Below are 15,622 nucleotides of genomic sequence, written 5' to 3'. Positions count from 1 at the left end.
GTAAATCACCGGCCAACTAAAGTATTAGAGAAAATTTTAACAACTTCAAATTAATTTTATTTTTACCATTTAGAGTCACTTCAACATGACATTAAGTATGAAATGAGTCTGATATAGAAGACTGCTCTTCCCCTAATCTTATCCTCTGATACTTTTAAAAATTCATGTTTTTTTTCTTATTTCCTTCCACTTTCCACTCTTTAAACCACATGTGTGTTTACCAAGATAACTTCCCTTTGAACTTGCAATCAGAGCTGGGAGAGGGAAAATGTCTTGTTATAAACCCAGATAATGAATGAATGCATAGTATGGTATGCCCAATAAACTCTCAGTTCTCACCAGCTACCAGTTCACCCAATTAGACAGCACAGGTAGAATAATAAAGCTTTAAATTTTAAGCAAGTGAGAACATTTACTTGCGCACACATCTTTTTTCAATGTTCCCCAATCCATCCCACAAAAGAAACAAGGCAAATTGAATTCCATGGCAACAGCGTGATAAATGATTATTCAACATAAATGGATTCTGAGCCATGATTATTTCTCAATTCAGTTCAGTACTCAAGAATATTGACTAGAGAAAATTATTCAGCCCAACTATCTGTTGTGCTGTACACAGGAGCCTTTTTTGATGCCATTCAGAATAATACAAGTACATTTACCTTCTATTTGTACTGAATTATGGGTTGACCTGAAACTAATGCCCCTTGCCCTGAGGGAAATGTGTCTCACAGTTAAGTCAAGATGCACCTACCTGTTTGGTAACAAGTACATCTGTTGGACAAATTTACAGCCAATTATCAAAGTGATGCACAACCTGCAATTTTCATTTTCAGCATCTTCTCCTCAGGATAATATGACAAGTTCACTGTGATATCAATAACAGTGGTCTTGCAAAACACTGTAATTACCTAAGCACTACAAAAGCTAATAGAATCAGCTCTGTGGCAGCTTCAAATCTGCAGCTGAGCCAGACTGATGCACAAATCACAGTAGGTGTCTAACTGCATTGTCATTTCCATGGAGGCTGGTATTAGATTTTAGTTTGGTTGTGTTTGGAATACATTTGGAGATAGATGTTGGAGTGGATGTTTTGACCTAGTGTGAGAGTATAAAATAGGTTTTAGTGCTGGAAAGCAGCAGCATGCACGATCCTTCGATTATTGTTGAAATCATGACCCTTACATTTTCAGGCTCTGTATCTTCTTGGCAGCAATTAGATTTCGTAGCTTTTATGGGACACAAATTTACACTTTAACAGCAGAATAATGATTGTGTTTTACATGGTATAATTTTCCTGTCTTGTAAAATAGAGACTTGCTGTCTTACTGCCACAGCAGTCACCTAAACTCTTTGAGATAAATACATCACGCATGCAAAATGTCAATCAAATGAAAATCTCAACTGTATCAAATTGCCTAGGAAATTATTAAAAACTGCTGGCAGACTGATCAATCTGTCATGGAAAAATCCTACTCTCTCAGCAGCTAGAGCAGTATTGTGCTTGAAGTAGAATTCCAGCGTGTGAATTAATATCATTGTATATGTAGTGACAGAGAAAAGAGTGTAAACCTTGTTGTCATCAAAATGACGCCAGGATTCTATGTTCCTTTGTTCCCTATTGAGCAGCAAGAAGAAGTTAAATTCTGAAAGCGATCATTTAGCAAAAACAAAAACGTTACTGCTTAGCCATTGTGATTTTGTTGGCAACAAGCTTTACCACATACAATTCATATAGTGTCCACATGGCAAAGTAACAGATAGATAGACAGTATTAAGTAGGTCTACTGAGTCACAATGGAAGGAGGTGATTGTGACACAAAGAATAAAAAAAAAGAACACAAAGGCATACTTTGAGGATTTTATCCAGCTGAGCCACACACACCAGGCAATACAGTAGTTTAATTCCCACCTGTGCTGTAGGAGTTCAGTCAATATCAGAGGCTCCCCTCACCTGATATCCAATTGCACGTCCCAGGAGTTGTGAGAGTAAGAACTGTGGCTGATCTTCACCTCAGTAGTTTATTGAGTGCTAAGACTAATTTTGCTCTTTCTACCATTATTAGCAGTTATAATTGAGATCAGTAACAGCACAGATCTGGAAATAAGCTTAGGATCTTTTATTCTGTACAACTTGGTACATGGAAAGTTGTACATGTACACAAATCATTACAGAGTTTGCATCTGTGCAATGGGATGGAAATGCAGCCCAGTTGAAAACCAAGCTGTAAATCAATGCTTTGCTTTTTACCAGACTGTATATCATTGATGACAGGGGTGAGTGCTGTTACTTGCGTGCAGAGCATCATTTCTATTACCGTCATAATTGCTTTATTTGAATGGTAGCACGGCAGTTGTACATATAAAGTAAGGAATACTGAGAGAAAAGTAAGATGGGAATGTATGATCTTGTGCTGAATGTAGACTGGATGGACAGACTATAATTTTAAACAAAACCTCTGTAATTTAGAAACAAACTGAGTTAAATTATGTCACTGAAGAAAAAGTCATTGGTAAAGGATACAGGCTTTTGGAGTACAGCGCCAAGGAATGGTGGAACATATATTTGCAGTGCAATGTTGTAAATTGCAAACCTCAGCTGTGACCTAAAGTCTGTGAAAACAGAAGGGGCATTCATTTTCTGCCTACTGTCGGAGTCCTCGGGACATCCACCATTCGAGCATCTTTGACAGGCACCACTGAAAAGTGGCCATTGGCATTCTCCGGCACAAGAATCATACAGTATGCAGGTGAGGCCCAGGAGCTTGGTGGGAAAAGAGCCTTAATATGAAGGACTGAAGTAATTCTTCAGGTTTATTGCTTGTTTTGAAGTTTTAGAACTGCTGAACAAGATTTCTTGCATACTAGTATCAAATGCCCCATGTGTCATCCCAATTAAAGCAAAATGCTGCAGGTGCTGGAGATCTGAAGTCAAAACAGAAAGTTCTGGAGTAATGTAGTAGGTCTGGCAGCATCAACAGAGAGAGAATGTTTTTGAATTCTGAAGAAGAGTCATATTGGATTCGAAATGTTAACTCTCTTTCTCCTTTCAATTTCTCCAGCACGCATCATCCCAAGTTCATGGACTGGTTGCCAGTTTTCTCCCTTATGTATCTACAGTCACTGTCACTTTGTGAATTATGATGAGTGGAAACTGGCAGCTACCTGGTTCTTAGCCCAAGTGACCATTCTTCACCATGTAAACCTGTACACATTTTATTGTTTCTGCTATCTTAACACAGTAATTCAACTGCATTGAGAAAATTAAACTCACTGCTGGTTAATCCTCCATTTCTACATGGACATTTTTCTTTTGGCAACTGCTTACCATCAGGACAGGCATACTGGTGAACATCCTCACCTGAGTTGCTATATGTGTACAACAACAGCAGGGAGAAAAATATGCGAAAGAGAGTCGGTGCCAGGCTGCAGCCCTATTTCACCACTGAACGTGAAAGCATCCGATGTCATCGTAACTGACAGAAAGAAGAAATAATATCTGAGACTCCAGATGGTGGGCAGCCTATCTTATGTGCCAGTTTAAAGAGTCCTTCTCTTCTGACAAGATCAAAGGTCTTGACGAGGTCTATGAAGTCAATGTATAGTGCCCTGAAACAAAAGCAGACAGTGATGGAGAAACTCAACAGGTCTGGTAGATCTGTAGAGTGAGAAAAACAAACCTAATGTTTCTGAAGCCGTTGACAGATCAACATTCAATTACAGTTATCGTGAGACTAGCTTTTTGGTTCAGATTTTCATTCACTCAAATTTCACTATCAGCCATTATAGGATTCAAATCATGTCCCCAGAGCATTATGCTGGGTCTCTAGATTACTAGTCCAGTGACAATACCATTGTACCATCATCAGTACTTGCATTTTGTGAGCATCATAGATAAACATATATATTTGGCCAACATTTTTAAATTATACGTTTAATTCCATTAATGTGATCACAACCAGATAATATGCTTTTTGTGATATCAGTTGAGAGATGAATATTGGCCAGGACATCAGGGACAACTCTCTCTTGCTCTTCTTTGAAGTGGGTGAGATCTTTTACTGCAACCTGAATGGTGGGACATAAGATGATGTAAATTCTCAGTACTGCGCTGGAGTATCTCTCTTGGTTTTATTTATGCACTCAAACTCTGGAGTGAACTTGAACGTAGGAACTTGTGGTTTATATTTGAGATGTTAGGATCTGCAATCCAATTGGAACAATGCGAGCACAGACCCTCCCCACAATAATGAACAAGGAGATGTCTCAGTAAATGTTACAGTCACTGCAATTCCCCTTTGTCTGGTTACAAGGTGACTATATTTGCATCATTCTTGTCTTGAGGCTCAAATATTTCTTTCCAGCAGAGAGACAAACGTTCATGGAGAAGCTTCAGCATGACTTGTTTTTCACTTTTGATGATATCACAATAAACGACAATTTTAAATCAGCAGTGACAACATGGCTGCAGGTGCAGTGGATGATTAGTTCAGTGCTTTATATACATATAAAAATAAACGAGGAAAGAAAATGCTAAAACGTTTCCTGGTGACCTGGCGACTGTGTTTGTACTGAGTTATTGAAGGATCATTCAAATGCTTTCCTTCTTCATGCCAAAGCAGCAGGCCGTTTAAATGTGAATGGGTTAGAGAGTTTAATAGACCGTCTGCCAGAGTAGGAAACAAAGGAATAAAGTGCAAGAGGCCAAATATCTAGTCAAATGATTTAGTAGACCTCAGCTGGAGTGCAAACAAGAGAAAACAGCAGGAGTGGTACAGGAAACAATTCAGTGAATGACATTTCACATTCCAGTTGAAGCAAATGATCCTCTTTTCACCAGTTACAACCAAAAAAGGTATCTTTATGCAAATTTAGGAACATATACTCTAAAGTGAGAGACTTTACAGTTTATTTAAAAGAAAACCTCAATTGATGTACTTGTTCTCGTTCCTTTATTCCAACTCATACACTTCCTCCCATCACAATTTTCCTCGTGAGTTTTCAGAAGCTGCTTCACACTGTTCGCTACTTTGCATTCATTGGTTTTCATGTTTGTTGAAAATTCTAGTTTATTTTTATTTTAATGCAGTCATGAACTCATTTGTACCATAATTGTGTTCCAGTGATAGAAATAGCACATTAAACCATTGCCTCACTCATTTCTGAAGAAGGGTGCAGACCCGAAACGTCAGCTTTCCTGCTCCTCTGCTGCACGGCCTGCTGTGTTCATCCAGCTCGACACCTTGTTTTCACAGATTCTGCAGCATCAGCAGTTCCTACTACCTCTGCCTAACTCTCTGTCCCTTCTTCATATCTCCACTTAATGATACTCTTAAACCCTTGTTCCCTCCATTCTTGCCAACTAACACCCATCTCTAACTTGCCTTTCCTTTCCAAAATCCTTGAACATCTTCTCACCTTCTGAATGTTCCCATGTTTCCAGAACTTGCAAGTTGATTTTTTTTCATATTGAACAGATCTTACCAAAGTTGCAAAGAGGGTAGCCATCTGTGAAACCATCAAATGTGGACAACTTTGTGATGCACTTCAAGTGATATAATCACACATGAGACGATGCCATCACCTATGGGGTGGGTGATGAGGGATTGAACACAAGATGACATCTAACATACATAGTAGTGTCACCTCATTTGTTTCTCCAATGGCGCAGAATCTCCCAAAATAAGGCAAGGGGGAAACAACAAAAACAAAGACAATAAGATGAGGAGCTGGATGAACACAGGAGGCCAAGCAGCATCTTAGGAGCAGAAAAGCTGATGTTTTGGGCCTAGCCCCTTCATCAAAAATGGCCTGCTGCTAAGATGCTGCTTGGCCTGCTGTGTTATCCAGCTCCATACCTTGTTATCTCGGACTCTGCAGCACCTGCAGTTCCTATTATCTCTGATACAACAAAAACAAACCTCAATTTTGCATCTCTTGTACGGAAGCTGCTGTAGGCAGGGAAAAGGACAAACACGGTCTCCTTTTGCCCCTTTCTCAAGTGGACTAATAATGAAAATACAGCAGGGAATCTTACCGGAAATCATTGAAGGGTCTGTTTTGTTAAGTTTCATGGTGGGTTTCTGAATTTAGGACCCAATAAATTTTTTTGCTCCATTAGCCCAAACTTGCCTCATTAACCATGCCCCATGCACCTGCTGCCCCCCCATTCATATTATTGCCCCAGTCAACATAGATAAAAGTGCACACCACTCCTGGAAATTCCCAGGATTCCTGGCATCAGTGCCAAAGGCCATTGTGCATCAGTCAAGGGCTGGCAGTGTAAACTGCGTGGGACAGTTCTATGTCATTTGCCCCAGATGTGGCACATAAGGAGACATTGGTGCCCATCGCTTTGGAAACAGTGACCAGAAGGTTCTGGTAGATGGGATGGTGCGGAGAAAGGCTGACCTCTTCTCCCAGGGTCTGTCTGCCTGGACTTTCAAAAGAGAATTATACGAACAAAGATATGGAGGGCCGCAGGGAAAACACAGGAAGTGAGACTACATGAACTTGTTTCTCAGAGAACTGTCATGGACATGATGGGTTAAATGGCCTCGTGTTATAAAGAAATTATACATCTATTTGTTCCTAATCATTACAAGAATTATTTTTCCTTAATTTCTTTTTTTCATTTGACAAAATCACAAGATAGGTTCAGATAAGCAGGCCCTACATCTGAGTTGGAAGCATAAAATCTCTGCAAGGCACCTGATCAATCCTAACAGTCACTATCTGAATCCCCAGTTCCTTCAAACATGGAACCAATTTTCCTATAGAAGTTTTGACATTATTTTCCTTTATTGTATCTATTCCACACACTTGCTCCACACAAAACAGGTAAGTCTCAACTTCTTTTCTCAACTGTAAATCTTAATGTTTTTCTAGGCTCAGGGGTTTGTGGCAACCTCAATCATATTATCAAGGTTTGATTTTTTTTTAAATCCAATGCCTTACGAAACTTGAATAATATTGAATGTTGTCTTCTCTCAGATTTGTAAGCTTCCCCTCATGTCTCAAATGCCTTAACTGAATTATTGTTTGGACATCCTCTCTTCCACACCACCTTCTTTCACGGAAAGATGAGCAGTCATCAGATTTGCCTATACCACTGTCTTGTACGTACACATAGGGCTGGATTTAATGCAACCCATCAAGGTAGTAGCCTTGAGTTCAAAAAAAGTGAAGCTGGAAAAGCACAGCAAGCCAACGTATTCAAGGAGCAGAAAAGTAAATGTTTTGGATCAGAATGCTTATGGGAACCTTAGCAGACGGTCCCCTTAATCACAGGAAAAGCCCAATATCTCAACCTCCCCGATTAAGTCAGAGGGAGGAAGGCACTGATGCAGAATTCCTAGCTACTGGTATTGAAATGTTAGTAATGTTAATGAATGGACCAATTAACACCCATTACCCCTGAACCTACCATAATTCATTCGTAACTAATGGATTAAAAAGGAGCTAAATGCTTCCCCGTGCCACCTGAAGGCTGCCCAGCGAACTTTGTCAGTCTTCCAGAGAATGGGAGTAGAAGTTTCTTCTTTACCTGATTAAGGGACCAAGAATTGGGGAAGGTTGAGAGGACAGGCTGCCCCTATGCTCTTTCCTCCAACCGACTTTCCCCAATGGAATCTCCATGATGCCCTCACTCACTTGTGGCCTTGGGACCCTTAGCAGTCCTGACCCTCTGCTGGGTGCATTATCGAAAACTCCCATTGCAATGGAGAGTCGCTGGCTACTGAGTTGCATGGACAGCTCAATTGTGGCTCCTTTAATGCTGAATGAATACTTATTAGTATCAGACCTTCCCCCTGGAACTGACAGGATTTCCCCACTTGTTCTCTGTCCACTAGGCAAAATCCTAGTTAGATGGATGAGATCCTAAGTTATCAACTCTCTGTGTTGTTACGGAAGTCTCCATAAACAGGGTTCAGATATTCCAGGTCCACCACGTGCAACTCCAGATAATATTTCATTCCATTATATTTCACATTTTATATGTTATGTTTTACATTTTATACTTCACATTACATTTTCTTGTGTATTCCCTGCTGCCCCAAAGAAGCTTCCTACTTGGAAATGACTTTGACTTGTGAACAGAGGGACAGAGTGAGATTTGGAAACAGGGTGAGAGGGCATAGGTGGGTGACAGGATGAGAAGCGGAGAGGGGAATGGACGCTCAGATAATGAAGAGGATGGGTTTATTAGGCAGCTGTTAGGTTGCTGGAGTAAACACTCCTTCTCCTGGCCCACATGAAATGCTGTAAGGCAATCCTCATGGATTCAGCTCTCTTCTTTCAGCTGCTGAATTTAACCTGAGGCCTGGGAAACCCAAATGCCTGCAGGCAAAATTAAACTAACTGAACACAATGGCTTGTACCCACATAATATTTAAGTCCCCAGCCGACTTCCTACAGGTCAACTGTACATCTGTGCATTCAGATTTTGTTAAGTGTGAAGTGGGTTTGTTCTTGCACCAGAGTGTTTGTATTTTAATCAGAGATAATGGGAACTGCAGATGCTGGAGAATCCGAGATAACAAAGTGTGGAGCTGGATGAACACAGCAGCCCAAGCAGCATCTTAGGAGCACAAAAGCTGACATTTCGGACCTAGACCCTTCATCAGAAAAACCCTTCTGATGAAGGGTCTAGACCCGAAACGCCAGCTTTTGTGCCCCTAAGATGCTGCTTGGCCTGCTGTGATTGTATTTTAATCTCTGATCTCCCTCCAACCCAGACACGTTTGGAGTTAGGTGTCAGCTCCGTGTTTTTCCTGGTTAGTGAATGGGAAACAAGGGAATAGCAACTGAGGATAATCACTTAAAGAGTTAGCCAAAGGTCAAAGGAATTCTTTCTGAATTGAAGATTGTGGGATGCTTCATTTTCTGTGATTAGTGAGATGGAGGTTAGAAGGTTATTTAAAAGGGATTGGCTAGATATTTGATAAAGAAGAATTGGAAAAGAATATCTGTGAGAAAGTCAGATCAGCTCTAAGTTAGGTTCCTACTTGTTACATTCAAACAGAACCTGAGTCCAAGGAGATGCACAGAAAGATCAGACCGAGTAATTATGCCTTTGACTGAAAAATTTGCCACAGCCTCAAGCAGTGCAGATTGATTCTGGTAAGATTGTTGTAGAATATTGGATTGTTAACAACTATTGCTACCAATTACATATGGATGATCAGGTTATGAACAGAACTTGTGTTATCAGCATTACTATTGGTTATCAGTGCAATCTCAATGAATCACTATTAGAACATAGAACATAGAACAGTACAGCACAGAACAGGCCCTTCAGCCCACTATGTTGTGCCGACCATTGATCCTCATGTATGCACCCTCAAATTTCTGTGACCATATGCATGTCCAGCAGTCTCTTAAATGTCCCCAATGACCTTGCTTCCACAACTGCTGCTGGCAACGCATTCCATGCTCTCACAACTCTCTGTGTAATGACGATGTGTTCACTCCAGTATGATAGCCAAAAACTACATTTAGGTCTTCATTTTTGAAGTCTATCAATTTCTATGAAGATTGAAATTATTTCAAGTTCCAGCATTCTTTCACAATAAGTGGCACTGCTATTAGTTCCAGGTGAAATTAAACTGTTTGCCATCTGCAGTTTTCCTCTCTGAATCAATTTCCACATTTTTGTCTTGCCCTCACTGTCCCTCCATCAGTTTCTCAGCTTACCACCAAATTCCTGTCTACAGCCCCCAAACTGATCTAAACCATTGGTGTTAACAAGGTTAATGAACTTAATCGGTTACTTGCGTTATGTGAGTGGGTAGCTCTGCCACTTCTGTGGGTACCGAAGACGACTGAGAGAGAAGTGGGTTCTAGTTTTTGAGTCATTGGCATTAGCACTGGGAACATAGGAACTGCAGCTTTCGGATAGTTGACTGTGCAGGGACCAGTGCTCCAACAAACCATATATCTAGGGCGGTGGAGAGGGCTTTAAACTAAACAAAGCGAGTGAGTCAATAATGATCATTACACCCTGCTCATGTATATTGGAACTGGGTGTCAGTTAAGCTAGTATGGCTTGGTGTGCCTGACACTGTAGTTCTGTATAATGTTGAAGTTGATGTTCTCCTGTTTAATGCCCTCATCTTCCTCCTCCAAAAACTAATGCCTTTTTTTCCTGTTCCAGTTGTACAAAGCAGAACATGCTTGGATTATGAGACAGACTTTCTGGAATGTACGGCAAGGCCCATCCCTACCTCAGACCGATCGAAACATTGGAATTTCACCTTCAGGAGGCCTACCATCTGCTCCACCGTGGCCCTGGTTGAACAATGGGTGACATTGTATTCACACTCCGCCTTAGCCAGAGGGTCATGTAACTGAATCTTCAGCCATGGTCACAGAAGGTTTCCCCCAGTAATTAGCTTTATAAAGCATACAGCCCTCGAAATAAAGCAGGGACATCAGAGTTCTCAAGGCATAGGCATTAGACAACTCACAGTTTACTGAGAACAGATTTCTAAGATGTGACAAATGATCAGGCATGACGTTTTACATTGATGGAATGGGACCTGTTTCTGTTGACAAAGTCTGTTGAGTTATCATATGGTACTTGCAAGGTGAGCGTGTGTATAGGTGATCATACCCTGCACCACGAGAAGACAGCTATATTGACAAGTAATATTGATCTCATTTCATTGCATTGGTAACAGTCTTGATATACTAGCATGTCAAGGGTCATAAGATCCCATATAGATTCCCTGTGGATCCTTGGAAGCAGCCAGCTGTCACCTTGACAGCCACCAGGATAGGATGGTCACCAACCCCTTCAAGTCGCAGGTCCCAATCCAGTGGCTGGTGTAGTTCTGTGACAGTGTCCTCAGACATGCCAGTCTACAGCAACACTGCAACCAGTTCATCAGGGGCAAATGGTATCGAGGACAATAGGCGGTGAGCTACCAGTACCTTTGGCTTCCATGTGTTCCCACTGAACAGCTTCATTTCTCACTTTCATCTCTCAACATTACCCCTGTGCCCAATTCTAGCTATGTCAACCATTCTGCCTCACTGTCAACAATGTTTTGACCATCAATGGCCACCCCCACCCCCACCAGAGTAAGCCTTGTTCTCTAATGCACTGTCTTCTCCAACCCTTATGTGTTGAGTTTCCTCCCTTCACAATTATTGTCCCCTGTGCCCCTCAGCATGCTGCCTCCAGTCCACAGAATGGATTTCCTCAACTTCTCAACGACGGAATTGGCCCCTGATCATGACCCTCCCTCAATTAATTTTAATTGAGCAGACCCTCAGACTAACTGAGGCCCACCCTACTGATTGATCTTGGATGGGTATCCCAGACTGATACATAACCAGACCCCTCACTGATCCCGCCGCAGCTCCCTGCCTGACTTCCTGAAACTCCCACGACTGGATGCACTGACCAAGCAAGACTGACAGGGCCACTTTCTGGAATGCAGTTCACCTGCAGATTCCCTGACCTTAAGGGCCCCACATGGGGGCGACTGACCATGTCCAAGTCCTTGGACTGCAATCGAACACTGCCCTAGACTGACTGTGGTAGGATACATTGACTGACAACAGTCCTTGCCCTAACCGACGATTATTCCCCTTAGACCTGGAGACATAGCCATTTGGTTGAAGTACACTCTGTGTTTGCTGTGTAAGCACATGCACATACAGTAATGCATCCAACCACCCAACCCCAACTCCACCTCTCCCTTGACTGATTGTTACTGATAACCATGAGAAGCTACCTGGCTTTATGCACTAAGCAGCAAATAAGACAAAGGTCTTGTTAATTCAAATTCTCAATGAAGTGGCAAAGCGTAAAATGGTAAGGCAAAGATGTTTCGAGCAACCAATAGGCTACAAAGTGAGAGTGTTGAGAAAGCAAATGAGTAGCCTTCAGCTGTAGCCTGGTCCAATCCATGAGGTAGGGGCTTGACCCTGTGTGCAATCTGTCCTGATAGCAGCATTACAATGGAACATGTTGAAGTGCTTCAAAATACAGCTTTGAAATGGAGAACTGCATTGTTAAAAGACTTGAAGGCGCAGGCATTCACTGCTCATGGAGCATTACCTGGAGATGCTGGGGACTGCAGTCCAGGAGGACAAGTGGCATCTGGAGTTGCCAGCTCTGACTTCCATTTTGGGCATCATGCCTGTACACACTCTCTCCGGAGTGTGGGACCGTAGGGAACTGCATTTCAATGAGGCCAAGATTAAGTAGCAATAACATACAAATGATACAAGCAGGCCTCTAGTCACTCTCTAGCAAAATTCTCCTCTCACTACTCAAAAGCTTGTTGTAGAATCTGACTTATTTTCTTGACATTAGAATCTTAAATTTTAGGAACTCAGCACGTTTTCCCAATTGACTTGGCAGGCTCCATGTTGCCCAGGGCCTGTGAAGATTTTGCCCATTAACCCTGTTTCTCTTTTTTCAGATGCTACCTAGACTAATGAGATTATCCAAGATAATAAGAGCTGCAGATGCTGGCGAATCTGAGATAACAAGGTGTAGAGCTGCTTGAAACGTAGCAGGCCAAGCAGTATCAGAGGAGCAGGAAAGCTGGCGTTTTGGGCCTGGACCCTTCTTCCCAAAATGTCAGCCTTCTTGCTCCTCTGATGCTGCTTGGCCTGCTGTGTTCATCCAGTTCTACAAGTTGTTATCTCTAGTGAGATTATCCATTGCTTTTGCTTTATAACTTGACCCTGGACCAGTTGCCCCTACCAAACAGTAGTGACTGGAACCATGACCAGGTGGATTTCATTGACTATGAGATCCTTGATTGGATTTGTTAATTTGGGTCAATCAGGGAGCCCTGGCTGACATATAAGCAGGAGACTCAGAAGGTCTCCTCATTCTCAGCACTGGCTTGGAGCTGGCTGGTCAGAGCCTGTGACTTGGTGTTGGGATACTGGCCTCTGCAGTTATTTCATTCCCTCATCCAGTTAAATCCATATAGACTTCTATAAGGTCCCTTCTGAGCTGCCTGTTTTCAAAGTCGAAAAGTTGTAACTAATTTTCTCACTTCATGTGTCACTGAAGTGTTGGAGTTTAAAATGCAAATGAAAATTTAAATAATAGTTCAGGAGAACATTTTTTGTTATGATTTTCAAATAACATAACTGGGTGATCAGGGGAGTGATAATGTTGTATATTGAAGTAATTTAGACATTTACTTTCTCAAGGAAATACAGCAAATGAGCTTTTTACTGTGATACCCAACACCCTATCCTTCAAACACATGGCTGCATTATTGTTTAAGTAACTATTATTTACTGCTGTCTCTCGGGTGGGTACTTATACTTGAAAAATGATTTAAATTTGTCAGTGATTATGTCTTTAATTCTATGAATGGTTCAGCAGTACAAACTGGGAAAAGTCCAGATTGCATCCCAGCTGAACAGGAACCAGAGTAACAAAATTCTGGTATGGGCCTGCTGTTAAGTTTGAAGGATTTCCACATTTTCTGGCCACAGACACCGATTCCCACTCTGTCTCCACAAATATTGGGTCTTCTCATATATCAAAGAGAGAGAATACAGACCTGACAGGATTTCTACTGCTGTCGGCAATCCAGTTATCCTGTGCAAAATATTTATTTGGCTGTTGACAATAGGGTTTGATTTAATTGTAAAACCTGCTGTCTATTTTCACATGCAAGGGGTAGCTAATTTAGTAAGATGCATGTAGGAAACTGGAGGAGGAAACTGTGAATTTGCCAAGAACCTTGCATTGAAGTTCCCATGGACATACCATGCTGTTGTGAAGGAGCAGCTGTCACTCCACCAGAAAAAAGAAAAGGAGCATAATAAAGTGTGAAGCTGGATGAACACAGCAGGCCAAGCAGCATCTCAGGAGCACAAAAGCTGATGTTTCGGGCCTAGACCCTTCAGCTCTGATGAAGGGTCTAGGCCCGAAACGTCAGCTTTTGTGCTCCTGAGATGCTGCTTGGCCTGCTGTGTTCATCCAGCTTCACACTTTATTATCTTGGATTCTCCAGCATCTGCAGTTCCCATTATCTCTGAAGAAAAGGAGCAACTTTTTTTTTCTCTGGTGACAGCACATGCTTGTTAATTAAACCACTGTCTGACTGAGTATGTGCCAGATGGGAACGTAAATGATGGTGACATTGCCAGAAGCCTGGTACAGCCCTGCTCCCCTGAAACCTAACATTTTCTCCCAGCAACACTGAAGGAACAGTGATTTAGTTCCATGTCAGATTGGTGTGCAGCTTGGAGGGGAACTTGCAGGTATTGGCATTCTCAAATGGAAGAGGTCATAGGTTTGTAAGGTGCTGTTAAAAGAGTCTTGGCAAGTTGTCGCAGTGCATCTTGTAGATGGTGCACTCCAGCTGCAACTGTGCAATGGTGGAAGAAGGAGTGAGTGTGGAAGGTGTTGGAAGGGTGCCAAATAAATTGACTGCTTTGTCCTGGATGGTGTTAAGCTTCTTCAGAGTTTTTATATACGCTGCCAATTTGAGCTTTCACTTTTATTTGAATTGCATACATGTTGAAAATCTGTGAAGGCTATGTTTGAAAGTGCAGGCCAAAGTCAAAATAGTAGGAGTGCCTACGCAGTTGTTTATCACAGATAACTTTAAACCCTTGCATAATTGCCTTTTGAGCACATAATATGTGCGTATAGCATTCACATCTGGTTTGGACTTTAGCATTTGTCTACATTGGGCAGGGCAGTCACCAGTCATATTGCTGAATGAGTCTCTTCGATTTCGATGTTTTTGTAACAGTTATGTTGATTCTTATAAGTGTGGTTTCTTTATTGCCTTTTAAAGTGTATTTCTGCAGGAAAGGGGCTGTATCAATAACGTTAGGCTATTGATCTGCAACATGAAACCAGTGAAATTACATCAGTGGCAGAAAAAGGACAATTATTTAGTTAAGGACACACGGACATTTGCAATACTGTGTCAGGCCAGTTTGCAGGACAAACTGGTTTCCAAAATGAAATCTGTTTGTCTCTCTCCGTTTGATGCTTTGATCAGATTGAATGACTACATTTGAAAAGTACTGATTAGCGAGATTTAGTGCTGAGATTTTCATCCAATATCGTACAGGTTACAACACATGGAGTCCCAAATTACAACATTAATTTGTTGTATCAAACAATTAATACAACTGTTTGTATTAACAGTTCAAGGTCATGATATGGGACAGATAACATCAGTACTATGCAGCCAAAAAGGGCTGTTGCGGTGTAGTGGTACTGCCTTACCTTTGAGCCAGGGTACATCTGGGTTCAAGTATCACCTACCCCAGAGATATGTACTAACATTCTAAATATTAGAAAATCACTATGCAGCCTGAGAGGGGGGAGGGGGAGCAGATATGGTCTCATGGTAACCACCCTACTAGTGTGTCACAACAAATCTGAACAGGCTGTTTCAAAATAGCTATGCTGCTGAATTGGAGGGATCTTGAACCTGCACCTCTTGCACCACAAGTCCCACCTGCTCCAGTGGTGTTAAAAAATATCTTTGAATAGGCTGATCAGAAAATATCTACAATGCCTAAATAAAGCTGTAACACCACCAGTGTACTCGGGGAAGTGGGGAATGAGAACTCTTGCACAGGCAGACACAAGGTTGCATCCCGAAATTCAAGG

General features: G+C 41.7%; 1 long non-coding RNA gene across 3 annotated transcripts in view; it reads left to right on the top strand.

The window, feature by feature from the left end:
- The window catches only part of LOC125455223 (uncharacterized), a 28,374-nt gene that overhangs the window by 9,247 nt on the left and 3,505 nt on the right, over window positions 1-15,622 (top strand). Inside the window, exon 4 of one of the 3 annotated variants that reach the window (XR_007248177.1) lies at window positions 10,157-10,386. The exons of 1 other annotated variant lie outside the window; for it this stretch is intronic. This is a non-coding gene — a long non-coding RNA (uncharacterized LOC125455223). Of the gene's footprint in view, window positions 1-10,156; window positions 10,590-15,622 lie in introns of all 3 variants that reach the window. One more of the 3 variants, XR_007248176.1, reaches the window with a different exon arrangement.

The sequence above is a fragment of the Stegostoma tigrinum genome, chromosome 9 (assembly GCF_030684315.1).
Source record: "Stegostoma tigrinum isolate sSteTig4 chromosome 9, sSteTig4.hap1, whole genome shotgun sequence".
NCBI classification, from domain to species: domain Eukaryota; kingdom Metazoa; phylum Chordata; class Chondrichthyes; order Orectolobiformes; family Stegostomatidae; genus Stegostoma; species Stegostoma tigrinum.
The sequence above is the reverse complement of the archived record's forward strand: the minus strand, read 5'-3'. Positions and strand labels throughout refer to the sequence as shown.